This window comes from Lepisosteus platostomus, chromosome 16 (assembly GCF_059453375.1).
Source record: "Lepisosteus platostomus isolate fLepPlt1 chromosome 16, fLepPlt1.hap1, whole genome shotgun sequence".
Classification (NCBI taxonomy): Eukaryota; Metazoa; Chordata; class Actinopteri; order Semionotiformes; family Lepisosteidae; genus Lepisosteus; species Lepisosteus platostomus.
Genome location: NC_142626.1, coordinates 20,484,338 through 20,499,238, shown reverse-complemented (window position 1 = coordinate 20,499,238; position 14,901 = coordinate 20,484,338). Strand labels below are relative to the sequence as shown.

Genomic DNA, 14,901 nt, shown 5'->3' with positions numbered 1-14,901 from the left:
CAACTTAAATTTGAAAAAGATTGTCATTCAGCAGCGACCGTGATTTGAAACCATGCGTTTTCTGGCAACAGCTCAAATGCTGTACATGAGAGGTTAAGCTTTATTAGCTCCACCTGGTGGTGATTCCATATACTATTATCATAACTGTGGTATTATGCAGTATGACTCGTTGTGATGCAACACGCCCACCGCGTTTTACCGCAGTATACCCCGCTCATTTTGAATGGCTGCATCTGTTTATATAGACCTTTCTAACTAAAAGTTATTTTAAGTAAAATTACAGATAAGATTAATACTTTACCTAGGGTGTTTAAGTTGTCTTTTGTGACATTATCTTTGAAGTCTCTTTCATCTTCAATGCCTAACTCAAGGAAGGCATTATATTTTTCAAGCCTATATTTCTCCAGCAGGTTAAAGATCTTCTTGGGGTCCATCTGTAATAAAAACACAAATCACTCACAGAGTGTATTGTATATAATACACACAGTATTAAATGCTATTTTTTACTAAATGCAGTTTTTAAAGGTCATATTCAATTGTCAAGGTTAGTTAGTTTTGAATATGTGCATGTTTTATTTAAGCTCATACTTGACAAATACAGTTGTTTGCAAAAGTTTGGATTTGGTTAAATTTATCACAAATATTTTTTTAAATCTGTTAAATTCAGCAAATAAATAGTAATTGTGCATTCAAATGTGCAGAAATATGTCATGTTTATTAAGTTTGTACCCCACAGAAATTGTGTTAACTTTTTTTTTACTTTGCGATTCAGTGAAACATGCAATTTGACAAACTTTGCCCAAACTTTTGCATACAGCTGTATGTGAAATGCTATCATTTAATTTAGAAATTTCTGTATCCAGACTAGGATATCAATTAACACTTGTTTCATGCCTTTCTGTTGTTCTGCCATTGATGCTGTGCTTTTAAGCTCAATCAGTACTAATATAATGCTTTATTACTATAATACACTTTGTTGTTTTGGAAGTTATTCTATTATGTATTATCTTCAAGGTTTAATCTTTTCAAGGCACAGTAGTTTAAATTGTAGAATGTAAATTAGGTTATGTTTAATAATGTTACATCTGGAGGCTGCTGTAAAATTTAACAAAAATCAGTTACAGTTCAGGTGTTTACCTAGTTATAGGTAACTGATAATTGAAAATATTTTTCTAGTGAATTACTATGGCTAATCATGATAAAAAAATTAAAAAATCAACACACAAAAACATGATAAAGACATTGAAAAGAGATAATGAATCAGGAAGGAAACAAAAGGAGAGAGGGACAATGAGAAGAAACACCATCACCAGTCCAGACAAAAGGATTTTGTTCTGATCATTCTTCTAATACAGATTCTAGCTAAGTAATCTGAACCTTTTTTAACTGAGTTTGCCATTCTTTTATTTCAGGAAATTTTGATTTTCTTATTGTGGAATCCTCTTGGCTAAAGGTTAAAGACATTCTTTCACTTTTTGGCATCCAAGTTATAGGAAGAGAGATTTAGCCTTGGATAATATTATTTTATTTAGGATGCAGAGTGCTTCTCTCACTATGTACTATATACTGTAATAATAATAGCATATACAATTGTATATATAAAAATGTTATGACAGCTGTCCTGCAGCATCTCCCTGCCTGCAGTTGCCTTAAGAAACCATTGCATTCACAAAAGGAGTCATTGTTTTGCATGGCTTTCCTTCTGTCCGATTAGAGCAATTCCTAATGACAATTATGTTTTCAATTATTTAGTTGGTTTTCTCTTTAATGCAGGAACCTTTGCTTCTCCAGTCCGGTGGGTTACACCTGCAGTGGACTGAGCTGTTCTGGGCAGTTATGTCTCCATGGAATGCCAGACCCGTGGGTCCTCCTTTTTCTGGGAAAGCTTTCATCTGCAGGAATCCACTCCACAAAGCCAAGTGAACAATATGCGAAGGGCTGCGGCTTCCCTATGCCATCAACGGGCTCAGTGTCTAGGTTTCTGATCACCATAGCTCTTTGCTAACTTCCTTTGCCCTTCTCTACTGAAACTTTTTTAGTGTTAAACACAGAAAACAGAAGATGGGACCTAATCCAAGTATTTGAAATTTTCAAAAGTATTGTTAGAATCATCCTAGTTGACTCCTTTAGAATACACAGTGAAATACAAGCCAAAGGTCACAACTGGAAACTGTTCAATTGTGCATCAAAACTTGCAATTATTATTATTATTATCAATTATTGCAATTGCTTGTTGGCAATCTTTGATATATAACTGAAATACAACACCATTGTTACATGTCCGGGCTATGCAGGCTCGACAAAGCAAAAGCTGAATCCCAGCTGATGGCTGTGGCTGCAACTAACATATGGAAAAAACAAATAAGCTTGTTAAACTCTATGAAAATCATAAGTGGTGTGTTTGATATCCCTGGGGTAGATACCAAAAGGCCTCCTCTTGTTTGGAATATTTTCCTATATTGTGCAAGCAGAGTGAAAGCCAGATCATAAAGCCTATTTTGAAATCCTACTATTAGTCACTTAGCTAGTACAACTGCTTCTATATTTTCAGGAGCTTTGTATGCAGAAAAGGGAAGATATTACAAAAAGCAATGAAGATTCACAAAGCTTTAGAGAACTTAACATTTCTATTATCAACAAATTGTAAATACGACGTTTACATTGGCGTTATTAATTTTTTACTTGAGTGTAAGGAGGATTGTCAGACCCCCCCTCTTAGGCTGCACAAACGATCTTTTATATTTTTATTGAGAAATGGAGGCTGTACAGTATGCGTTACAATATAAACACTTACTGTCAAACTTTAAATCAGCAATTGATTTTTAATTTTTTAATTAAGGACTTTTAATTATTTAAAACTGTATTACAGCAGCACAATGCACAATGCAACGTTGTGTTGTTTTTATCCCGTAAACTGCTTTTAGAAGCCACCTTTAAAGGCGCTATATAAAGGTGCTGATTCTTTGGAATGCGTTTTATTTCTTCTTTTTTTCAGCATGGAATAAACCTATTACTTGATTCTTATGGACGCCCGGTCCCGCCAGGGATTAAAAAAAAAAACATGGAATCGCGTATCTAAAGAAATAACTGTATATACTGTAACTATGTTCATGCACAAACAGTAGCATGTTACATTATTAATTTGGGTGTTTCCTTTTGCCAGAAAGCACTTAATTGCATTTTGAGTGCGGCTTTTGACTTTTTTAAAATTACAACCCATAAATAAAGCTGATACTGCTTAGACTTTTAATTATTTTAATATTATTAAATATTAATATTATTACAGCAGCACAATGTGCTTTTTCATGAAACCTCCTAGAGTAACGAAATGTTTTGCATTGTACAGCTTTTCAACTAAATATATTTATCGCTTACACCTGACCTAAGAGGTGCCCGAGAAAAAACGGTTGAACAGCTCTGTTGGAGGTTTCGTGAAAAAGGAGGTTTCTCTCTAGGAGGTTTCGTGAACAAGCTGAAGACGTGCCAATTGTAATCACTTATTCTACATAAACACAGCGTAATTGCTCTCTGAAAATGCTCTTTTTCTTGTTCGTTTTGGAGACATTGATCGAAACTGATTTGAAATGTCAGAACGGATTTATTTTCTGTGTATTTCTGTGTGCGCATTTCCTACATTGCTTTATTTGTCGAGATTTTAACTTTATATTTAGGCTCAGGATTTCAACTATAAATCGTACACTAATTACTAGCAGTAAATAGTGATGTTTTGCTCCCTCTTACCACAAAAATATATATGTATTGTAGCTGGAATGCACTTTTTTTCGTACGTCTCTACCTACTGCGACTCCAACACGGAATGGTTAAAGATGGCAACAAGTCAGGCACCCAAAGTTGGGGGGTGGGTCTTTCCGCCTCCATAACTAAAATGCCAAATAGGAGTGGCGCAGCATGGTTTTCATCACTCTCTGCGGGAGTGCTGGCTGTGACAAATTAAACCGGTTTCACAGGTATTTTCAAAGTAGAAGGGGGCAAGTCTTCCAGCGAAAGACACCTCCCCCCCCCCTCCAAAAACCCTTTTTGAAAGATTCCCTTCCCCCCACAGAAAGACAGACAAATGTTTGCACTGCTTATTAGTATATTTAGCTGAAAAGCTGTACAACGAAAGAATTTCGTTACTCTAGGAGGTTTCGTGAAAAAGCTATAGGCGTGCCAATTGCAATAGTTTTTATTTTTAAATACATTTTAGCAAAGTCATGTTCCATAAAGTACGGTAATTACGGTAATTACAGTATGGCTGCAGAATGATGATTGGCTGACACCATCTGACACCCGTCTGATAGGGGGAAAAAGACCTGCTAATCTGTTTTACATGCCAGGAAGACAACAGCATATGTTGCTTCTATTCGATACACATATTTAAAAAGTTTAATTAAGAAGTAAAAACCTTACAGCGTACACAGATTTCTAAACTGATCAGGAGGAAGAAAAATCACCCGTGTTTCGCGCATGAAAAGTGGTTATTAACTATCGAAACCTGTTTTTATTTCACCTGGCAATCTACCTGAATGCCAAACTACAGTATCTGAGAATAACCACAATTGAACTAGTGTTGAAAATAAGAGAGAGAGAGTCCCCGTTACCCCCATTTTGATTTAAATCGCAAACGGGTGTTTAATTAAATGTATTTTTTTTCACAATCAGACAAATGCAACATAAATTGTTATCTTTGTCTTCTAAGTATCTTAATAAACTTTCAGCATAGCTTTCTCCCCGTTTAGATTTTTCTTGGGATTTTGGGATCAAACGTGGAAAGATTAGATTGTAATCGTTATTATTTCTTAAATACATTTTAGAAAAGTGTAGTCTATACTAAAAAGCTGTGTTTATTTAATACCATTCGATACTTATATTAATGGAGTTTAGTTTCTACTGTTTAAACTTTTAATTATTTTAAATTGTATTACAGCATTGTACACATGCTTAAAAGAGAAGAGAGAAAATGCAAGCCTTCTTCAGGTATGAGAGTCTTCTGCTCAGAATGAAACACTAAAATGTAATGTAGGCTCTGAATGGGTTCAATTATGATTTGGGATTGATTGATGTCACTGCCTTTCATCTAAAATCCTGCTTGAATCCTTCTAAACTAAAAATTAGACACAAGAAGAGAAGAGGCTCTGGTGAAATTTCTCTTTTTTTCAATTTCTCTATTTTTCTTGGAAAAATATCTTACCCGCTGCAATCCAGGCATAGAAGGATTAAAAAAAGACAGGCAGGGGGAGAGTGAGTTCTAAATAAAGAGGTATCCAGGTAACAGTGAAACGGGCAGACAGTCTGGGGAGATCGCCCATTTTCCATGTAAATAGTTCCCTGGTTCCGCACCCCTCTCTCTCGTCTGGGCACGGGAGTGCTGCTGGAAGGTGTTGACGGAAACACATGATCATCAGCTCAAACGATTTCAGTGCTTTGTGTATATTTTAATGGCAGTGGGGAAAGGTGTGTGGGAACAGGTTTGGCTGAAATTGCATTGGGGATCTATGTTCTTCACACCTGAAACATTTTCTCTGAAAGCATTTTCTTCCCAGTTTAGCCGATCTTGTTACAGCATGTTACAGTTTACTATTGTCACAGAATGTGGGCCGTTAAGGCAGTCAGGGTGGGGATTGATTGGGCTATGTTGATTAGTGTTGCAGGATATGGGCCAATAAGGCAGTAAAAGGCTGGGTGATTAGGTTATGTTGATTTCCAGGGTGGTGTCAATGTTGCCTCTCTAACAGGGGGGCGACTGCAGTTGTCCCAATGAATACCACCTAGCAGGAACAATTAGGTATCGAGACTTGGAGGTGTGAGGAGTCTCAGAGCCAGTTTAGCCAGACAAAAGGAGGAGGAGAGAGAGCCGGAGAGTGAACAATGAACTGATAAGGTCCCATGACACCTTGCTCGGCATCCTCCTGGAAAAATACTGGGAAAACACGATTCTGTCAGGGACTGTGGAAAATCCCCTGAAAGGGATTGGCTTAGCAGAGGGATAAAAACACCGGAGACAGGACAGAGGGTCACAAAAACACCCACTGGACCCTGGAGAGGACACAGGCAGCGCTGGGGAAGCTGCAGAGTGCGAGACCATGGAGGCAAGGACCTTTTAATCCAGGAATCGGGAGACATTGGCATTGTTACAGAGGTACTGTACAGAGACTTTTTAATACCTGAAGGCAAAGGACAAAGAACCTGGCCCAGCTTATGGAAACAAACTGAGCGGAAATAGAGTACAGCTCGTGGGAGGATTTCTAGTGTAACCTGAACGGAGACAGGGAAATTGAACTGGGTGATACCCCTCTCCTTAGTGGTTGTTCGTCTCCAGGCCATCAACGACTTTCACCAATATTAAGAAGAAATGTGGTAGTGGCCTCCGTTCACTACTTTACAGAAGAATAGACTGTTGTCCTTCTGGATTTCATTGCGCCCCTTTGAACTATTTTCTCATTGTTGTGGATGTTCCCTTTTTTTATGCTTCTTAGAATAGTAGATTGTGTTGATGTATGTAGAAAATAAAAGGGCACTTATACAATACAAATGCTTGTCACTGGTCTGTGTGTGCATTGGTGATTCCGGGAGATAAACAGAACCTGTGGTAATGTAGAGGGGCCCTAGCACCCCGTTTGTATTGCTAGGTGGCAGGAAACATTCCTCGCCCATACGGTTCACCTTACTGTGACACTATTACTGACCATATTAAGTGCTTAATGCCATTTTTTGACCACGCATGAATATTCTTATGTCCGTATATTCGCAAAGGAATCAGTGCGAATTGTAATACTAATTAAATGACCGCAGGCACTTTCCACCCCCTCTGACAGCAGGAACATTCCTATTCTTAGCTCAGCAGCTTATTACAATATAGGGTGTTCAAACCGTTTTTTTTACACAGTGACACAGCGTCACGTTGTGAATCTGTTTTCCCGTGTTTACAAAGAAAGTGGAATACAGTAATACTACCTGCTATATAGATACATATTTTTAGATATTTAGACCCTTAAATTAATATCATTATTAATAATAATGATAATAATGATAATCGGCCAGTGAAAGCTCTGTTGTCCTTCACACGAATGCCTGAAACATTTTACCGAACCCAGGATTTTACACTATATTCCCCATTATAAAATGGATAATTCCGGTCCTGAAGTCTGATTGCCTGACACACATTCGAAGAAGTCCTATATTTTCTAATATAGGCACATCCTGGAATTTTGACTTCACTGTGTGATGAAGAAATTAGCATAGATAAAAAAGCTTGGATTCCCATGTACAGTATCTGATACACATATCTTTTTCTGTTGTCTTTGTTGATCTCTTGAGGATCCTTGTGGTATTTTGAGCTCTCGTTGAATGTGTCGCAGTTTAAATAATTTTCGTTGTTAGAAATTATGAAACGCTCTGTTAAAAGCAAGGGAGTTTTTATGCCTGTTATAGGAAAAGAAAATGCCCGACAAACTAGGGATTGGACAGTTTTTCAGTGCTTGTACAATCGATGGAAATGTTCAAATAAATGTGCTAAAGAAATAAACAAAAAAAGAAAGTTATTCCTTTATCATATTGGCTAGCTAATGTCCCATCCTTGTTAGTTAGATCAACAAAATGCTGTGGTGTTACTTTCTGTCGATGAAAAAATAAAGTCTTTTCATTTAAAATGACGGTTACAAATAATGTGGACCAGGGTAATACTTTGAGTTTACAGCCTGTCCAAGGTCATTCATTATTAATACTATTAGTAATATCTTCAGTAAAGGCTTTGATGCATAAAATATTTCTGCATAATTAAAATATTTATGATAAAGGTAGGTTGTGTACTTTTGCCCAACTGAGCAATCTTGCTTTCATAAAATATACCAACTTTTTAATGACTGATGATTAACATGCTGTAATACACAGTTTAAATTTAAAAGCTCAAATGCTGTACATGAGAAGTTAAGCTTTATTGGCTCCTCCTGGTGGTTTTACAAGGTGATTCCGGATACTTTCCGATATGACGTCATATGACGCATTACACTGCGTCATACCGCGTTCTGATGCGACACGCCCACCGCGTTGTACCCTGGTGTACCTCACTCGTTTTGAATGGCTGCATCTGTACTAAATCATTCTGAATTATATTATTCTTGCATAACAAGAAAGGTCCACAAATGAAAGGACATTCACCACATTCTGCTTACTTGATAGTTTAATAGCTAACTGAATTCAAAATTTCAGATTTTTTTAAATATTCTTTTTATTTGTTTTTAATAATATCAGTAACAACAATTCGGTTTACAGCATACCCATCATTAACAATCAGATAGCCAGCAGGGCAGCGTCATGTCCAGTGTTACAAAGAAAAGACAAATTACAAAATGATGTAATGTCGCATATGGGAACAGCACTGTATAGCCCTCCAAATCCAAAATGTTCAGGTCTCAAATGGAGATCATATGTTAGTTTTTTAGAGGTAAAAATGTAGCTACCTGAGAAAGCCAAATTTAAACCGTTGGCACCTTGGAGACAGACCGTAGTAGCAATATACATGTCTTCGCAAAATGAACCAACATAGAAAATAAACACTCTGAGATTTTATCAAATTTAACAGTATAATCGCTATGTAGAAGATTTAAACTATTTCATAAAGGTGATATTGGGTCTCACCCACCTGGCTAGGATGCCAGTTCCACATACACACTACTCTTTGAGTAAAGAAGTGTTTCATTATCCTAGTTTTATTCCCCTTAAGTTTCTAATTGTGACTGTGTCTTTGCTTCACTCCTGAGTATGAAACAGTCTCCTGGGTTGAATCAAATCTCCTCTCAATCTCCTCTGTTCCAGATTGAAGAGATTTAATTTCCTTAACCTCAACCTATCTATATATGACAGTCTCTTCAGATCAGGAGTATTTTTGTTACTCTTCTTTGAACTCCTTTGAAGACTACAATACCTTCTCTGTGGTGTGGTCACAAACACTGAATACCTCTGTAGCTCTGTAGCTTTGGCTACAGAGTGGATCCAAGCCAAGTATTGTATATTTGGTCTTAATAATATATTATAGAGCTCAAGCATAACTTTCCTGCATTTAAATTTCACACTTTTTGCCATATAGTCAAGCACCTGGTTTGCATTTTACTGCTTCTATACACAATCAGAATGTAATCCAAGAATGTGATTCACTGGTTCTACTGTACATTCAATGATGAACCTGTTAGAAAGTGGAAGGGTCCATGCGTAAGAGACCTGAGAGAGGGGGAACTCTCTAGGAGGCCCGAACGATTAAGGGTTAGGATGCTCCAGCAGAAAGGGAAAGTGAGAACAAAAGGACAGAAAGAAAATGTGTGATGGGTCAGGGGCTGTTTTGCTGCTTCAGGACCTGGAAGACTTGCTGTGGTAAATGGAACCATGAATTCTGCTGTCTACCAAAAAATCCTGAAGGAGAATGTCCGGCCATCTGTTCATGACCTCAAGCTGAAGCGCACTTGGGTTCTGCTGCAGGACAATGATCCAAAACACACCAGCAAGTCCACCTCTGAATGGTTTAAGAAAAACAAAATGAAGACTTTGGAGTGGCCTAGTAGAAGTCCTGACCTGAATCCGATTGAGATGTTGTGGCATGACCTTAAAAAAGCGGTTAAGGCTCGAAAACCCTCCAATGGCTAAATTACAACAATTCTGCAAAGATGAGTGGGCCAAAATTCCTCCACAGCGCTGTAAAAGACTCATTGTCAGTTATCGCAAATGCATGATTGCATTTGTTCCTGCTAAGGGTGGCCCAACCAGTTATTAGGTTTAGGGGGCAATCACTTTTTCACACAGGGCCATGTAGGTTTGGATTTTTTTTTCCTTAATAATAAAAACCTTCATTTAAAAACTGCATTTTGTGTTTACTTGTGTTATCTTTGTCTAATATTTCAATTTGATTGATGATCTGAAACATTTCAGTGTGACAAACATGCAAAAAAATAAGACAAAAATAAGGAAGGGGGCAAACACTTTTTCACACCACTGTATGTCTCATTCGATCTAAGGCAACAAAGCTAAGCAGACTTTGAAAACACAGTCATAACATTAGAAAATGATTTCAGAAAACAATCAACAGTTTCTTTGAAAAATCACTTCCATACCTATAAGTCAATTACATATTTGATCATCAAGTTTTGTTTGCTTCTGGATGAAGAAAGTAATCAACAATGAAACAACTTAGAATCATTGTTCGACAACAATACAAATAAAATGACAAATACAAATGAAATGTTCTTTGACTAGGCCTAGTCAAATTCATGAACAATAAATTAGAAAAGAAATTTGATCGCCATGCCTTTTAATTTTCAAAATGTGTAATTTGTTATACGAAAGTAATATTAGATTCTTCATTGAATACCCCAATGCTTGATCATTGTTTTTTGTATCACATTTTAGACAAGTCATGCTACAGTTAACGTAAATGCTAGATACTTATAACATTTTCATACCTAAACTACTTTATATTCAATAAGCATATACTCTAGATCATATACAGTAGCATAGCATTTTCATAATTAAACATTTTCACAAGCCTACATGTATTTAAGGAAAAGCAGGCAGTCTGAAGCTAAAATATTACATCTGCTTAAATATAGAAAAGAACAGTGTACTATAAAACTGTCTGCACTAATATTTTATTTACGTAATGTCTTTGATGTTCCAGTGTAATGTATAGTACCAGCAAAATAAATTCATAAAAATAAATATAACATATTGTCCACGTGGAAAAGCTATTTAAAAAATATGGAAACAGTATGGAATTCTCTGTACAATAATCATTTAACCAAATTTGATGTGACACTACTTACTACTCTACCTTTCAATTGAAATATATCATAATTCCAAAATTCAACATTTCTCAGTTTACCTAAAGATAACCTGTATACAGCAGTTTAAACAATAATTTATACAATAATGTGGTGATATATTGTTGAAAAAAGCAGTGAAAACAACATCTTAGCAGCTTATAGACAATCCAGTGATCCATTTTCACACTGCCTTATTGTCACGACCACCAGGCAGTTAAGATCAAATCGTAAGCGAGCTAATCAGCCCCAGCAGCGGGTGATTAGTAACAAACGCCGCCGCACGAGTTAAACCACCTGCGCACACTCACGGTGCGGTGCGCACTGCTATTTATACCCTCTTCACCTGTTTCCCACTGCTCGGTATTGAGTCTACTCCTTGAGAGCTCTACCTGGCGTTTTTTCCCCGTACCACGTTTATTCTGGATTTTGGATTCCCCTTCTGCCTTTTCGACTTTGCACCTCGCCTCTCGCCTCGGACTGTCTGCTACCGGAGAACTTCCTGGATTACGACTTGCCTTTCGCCTTTTGACTACGACCTTGCCTCTCGTTTTGGTTTGTTCGCCTGCCTCATCTATCACCCATGCCTGCGTCTGCACAGGATCCGTGTATCTTCCCACCAGGGATTCCTAACACTTATCCAGTTAAGGATCACGGGTCAGCTTTAGCCCATCCCAGCAAGCAACAGGCAATCAAGGATAAACTTTGCAAGGTACAACAGTCCATCACAGGGCACATACAGACACTTACACCAGGGACAGTTTTTCCAGAAAACAATTAACCTACCACAGGTACAAGACTGGGATACCCCGACGAAACCCACACAAACACAGGGAGAATTGAACCTAGGGAATCCTGCAAATTAAACCCAGGGCACCAGTACTGCACAGCAGCAATGATAAGAACTGCAACACTATGCCGTACATACCTATAGGCAATTTGAAATATAAACAATATAGGAAAAAAAATAAAATCTCTCAAAATGCATTACACAATGCAGACTTCTACAGCTTAAGTGAAAATAGTTTTGTTTTAAATATAATTAAATATATATTCCAGGGTATAAAGAGATAGAGATACTTTGAACAAACGTATCAAACTCCTCCCCACCTGTCCTTCAAACGTATTGTACATAATACAGTTTCTGCTTCTCATTGCATTAAAAAATAAAAACAAGCAGAATATTTTTATACTTTTCTATATCTAATTTTAACTTGTCAGCTTTGGCTGTTGAAACACTGCACTTTCAATTTTGAATATCTGTAAAACAATATCCTTTGTTCTGAATTCAGATCCTGCAGAACACACAAAACAAACAAACGTATCAAACTCCTCCCAACCTGTCCTTCAAACCTTGTGATCTAAAATACAAATAAGGAAGAGCAGTGGACTCCACGAGTGACATCAGCTCAAAATCATAGAACCTTTGCCTCCAACGTGGTTACTTCCAATGAAATAATGAACTAAACTAAGAACTAAAAAGAAGATGCAATGCTGACTTTCCTAATTTCAGTGCCATATCTTTTATCTGCAGATGCTGGCATTGAGATGAGGGGGAACCTTTGTGATACAATCAGATACAATATATCCTTTAAAGTACTCCTACTGTCTTTCATTTAGCAAGAGTGACTTCCTGCATTTTTTCTGGTGGTTAACGTGCAGAAATGGGGAAGAGTTACAAAAAGCAATCAAGATGATGCTGTAATTTCTGAATCTTTCATGTGAACCATCAAACATACAAACCCCACATTGATAGCATCCTACGAATAGAACCCAGGGCCCCAGTACTATGAGGCAGTAAAACTAACCACTGCACCACTACACCACCCATGTCTATAGGTAATTGGAAAAAAATTAAAATGGAAAAATATATATTTCAGATCTTTTGACTCTCAAAATATATTACATAATGATGCAGCCTTCCACAGCTAAAGTGAAAATAGTTTTGTGATAAATATGTATTCCAGGGTATAAAGAAACGGAAGAAACTGTACCTTGGTTTAGCCTTCATCCACATTTGAACTAAACAGCTCAACAACAAAAGACACTTGCACTTTCAGTTTTGGATTCCTGTAAAAGGCAGGCCTTTGATTTTGTAGAATTTCCGTGTGCACACCAACCCCTTGCCTTCACACAAACATTTACATCAATATATACTGTATGAAAATGGAGAAGGGTATCATAATACCTGGCTGACAAAGGAATTACATAAAAGGAATTTCAGATTTTCCTTTGTATTTTTATACATTTCTATCTATAATTTTAACTTCAGCTTTGGTTGTTGAAAAATTTTAGACATTAAATAAACATTTTTGTAGTGACTCTCACACATTTAACTCAAAATGTATTTTTAAGAGGGACATTTTGGATTAGAAGTCTCCTTTCCAAAAAATTATTCCCTTGTATATATAGTATTCTGAAATTTATTAATATTACTGTTTCATACCCAGAGGTGGGGTAGTATAAGAATATTTAAAATGGGCTGGTCTTGAGGAAAACACACAAACACACGGTTGTGTAGAAAACTCTGTGAATGCGGCTCCCTAATCAAACTTTTTTACAAACATTTTGTTTATTAGAAAGGGTTGGGATGATACATCCCACTATGTTTGTAATTTGGAATAGACAGATTTGCCTGAGGGAGGGGGATGGATTTTCAGTATCATGCCCTCTTCCTCATTGTTTGGCACACTTTGACATCAACCATGGCAATCATGTATATTAAACAATCTCTACGCTAATAAAATTTGTAAACTATATTCACATTTCTGAATACTAACTAATAACATGAATAATCCTCCATATCAACAGATCAAACATTTCAAGATACCTTTCAAACAACAAGATAATTTAAAAATGCTTTTGAACAGAAATTGCAGTTGTGTTTTTAAATGTATAGAACATGTTTTAAATTTAGTTTTAAATACAGATTTTAATGCCACTATGTATATTTTTAAAATACAAAATTTTAAATCTAAATTTTCATTTTTATACATGTTTTAGCTGCCTTTTTTCCTAGTTAATGTGTAGTTGTTTTAAAACTATAAAACGTGTTTCCTAGTTAATGTGTAGTCTTTTTAAAACATTTTAAAACTACAGTACAGGAAAAACGAGTGTTACAGGCTATTGGATTGCTGATTGCCTTGTGTTAAACTTCAATTGTTCCTTTGCAGCCTATACATGCAGCACATTGAATTGGCAGTTGTTTGTAAGGCAAATCCCTCTTAATCATGATACCATCACAAATAATAATTTATCCAGATACACACACTCACTCCAGAGCCAATTTTAATTAAACAATTAACCTTCCAGTACGTCTTTGAACTGTGCAGTACTGTGTATCACAGTATATAAATATGCCCATTATACACAGTAAATACAGTATGGTTTTAAAGCTACTACAGTACAATATGTGTGAAATATATTTTTTATTATCATAATTTAGAGTTAAATTGTTTCTTGATTATTCATTGCTAAAATTTGTATCAAGACAAAATATACATTTTCTCATTCTGGTAGTAAACCTGAAAGATACGGAAGCGCATTGCTGCCAACAAGAAAAAAAAATCCTCACCCTTATTGTAAAATTATCTTGTAATTATGACTTAGTGATTCTTGTGTACTTTATGTGCTCACGTGATAGCACAATTGTCACATAATACCTATATCAAGTAGGTACAGTGGGCGTGTCGCAGTATACCGATATTACCATATGCAAATTAGATCCGGATTAGATTATGTTAATAGTATCCAGAATCACCTTGTAAAACCGGCAGGTGGAGCTGTCACCAGAAAACACCCGGTTGCGAATCCCGATCACTGCTGAGGGACAATCTTTATTCAATTAAGAATATAAGTTGTATACTCTTTAGACTTTTAAATTTATACTGTGCATTACAGCATGTTAATCATTATACATTAAAAAGTTGGTATATTTTATGAAAGCAAGATTGCTCAGTTGGACAAAAGTACACAACCTACCACCTTTATCATAAATATTTTACCTAAATACTAAACTACAAAATAAATTTTACATAAATACTTTACCAAAGATATTAATAACAGTATTAATAATGAATGACCTTTGACAAGCTGT

General features: G+C 36.3%; 1 long non-coding RNA gene across 2 annotated transcripts in view; it reads right to left on the bottom strand.

Annotated features, from left to right (window-relative positions):
* The window catches only part of LOC148647014 (uncharacterized), a 59,255-nt gene extending 46,351 nt beyond the window's left edge, over positions 1–12,904 (bottom strand). Inside the window, exons 1-2 of one of the 2 annotated variants that reach the window (XR_015927738.1) lie at positions 12,800–12,904; positions 302–434 (exon numbers count right to left, since the gene is read on the bottom strand). This is a non-coding gene — a long non-coding RNA (uncharacterized LOC148647014). Of the gene's footprint in view, positions 1–301; positions 435–11,591; positions 11,663–12,799 lie in introns of those variants that run through there. The other variant, XR_015927739.1, reaches the window with a different exon arrangement.
* Between the last annotated feature and the right edge of the window lie 1,997 nt (positions 12,905–14,901).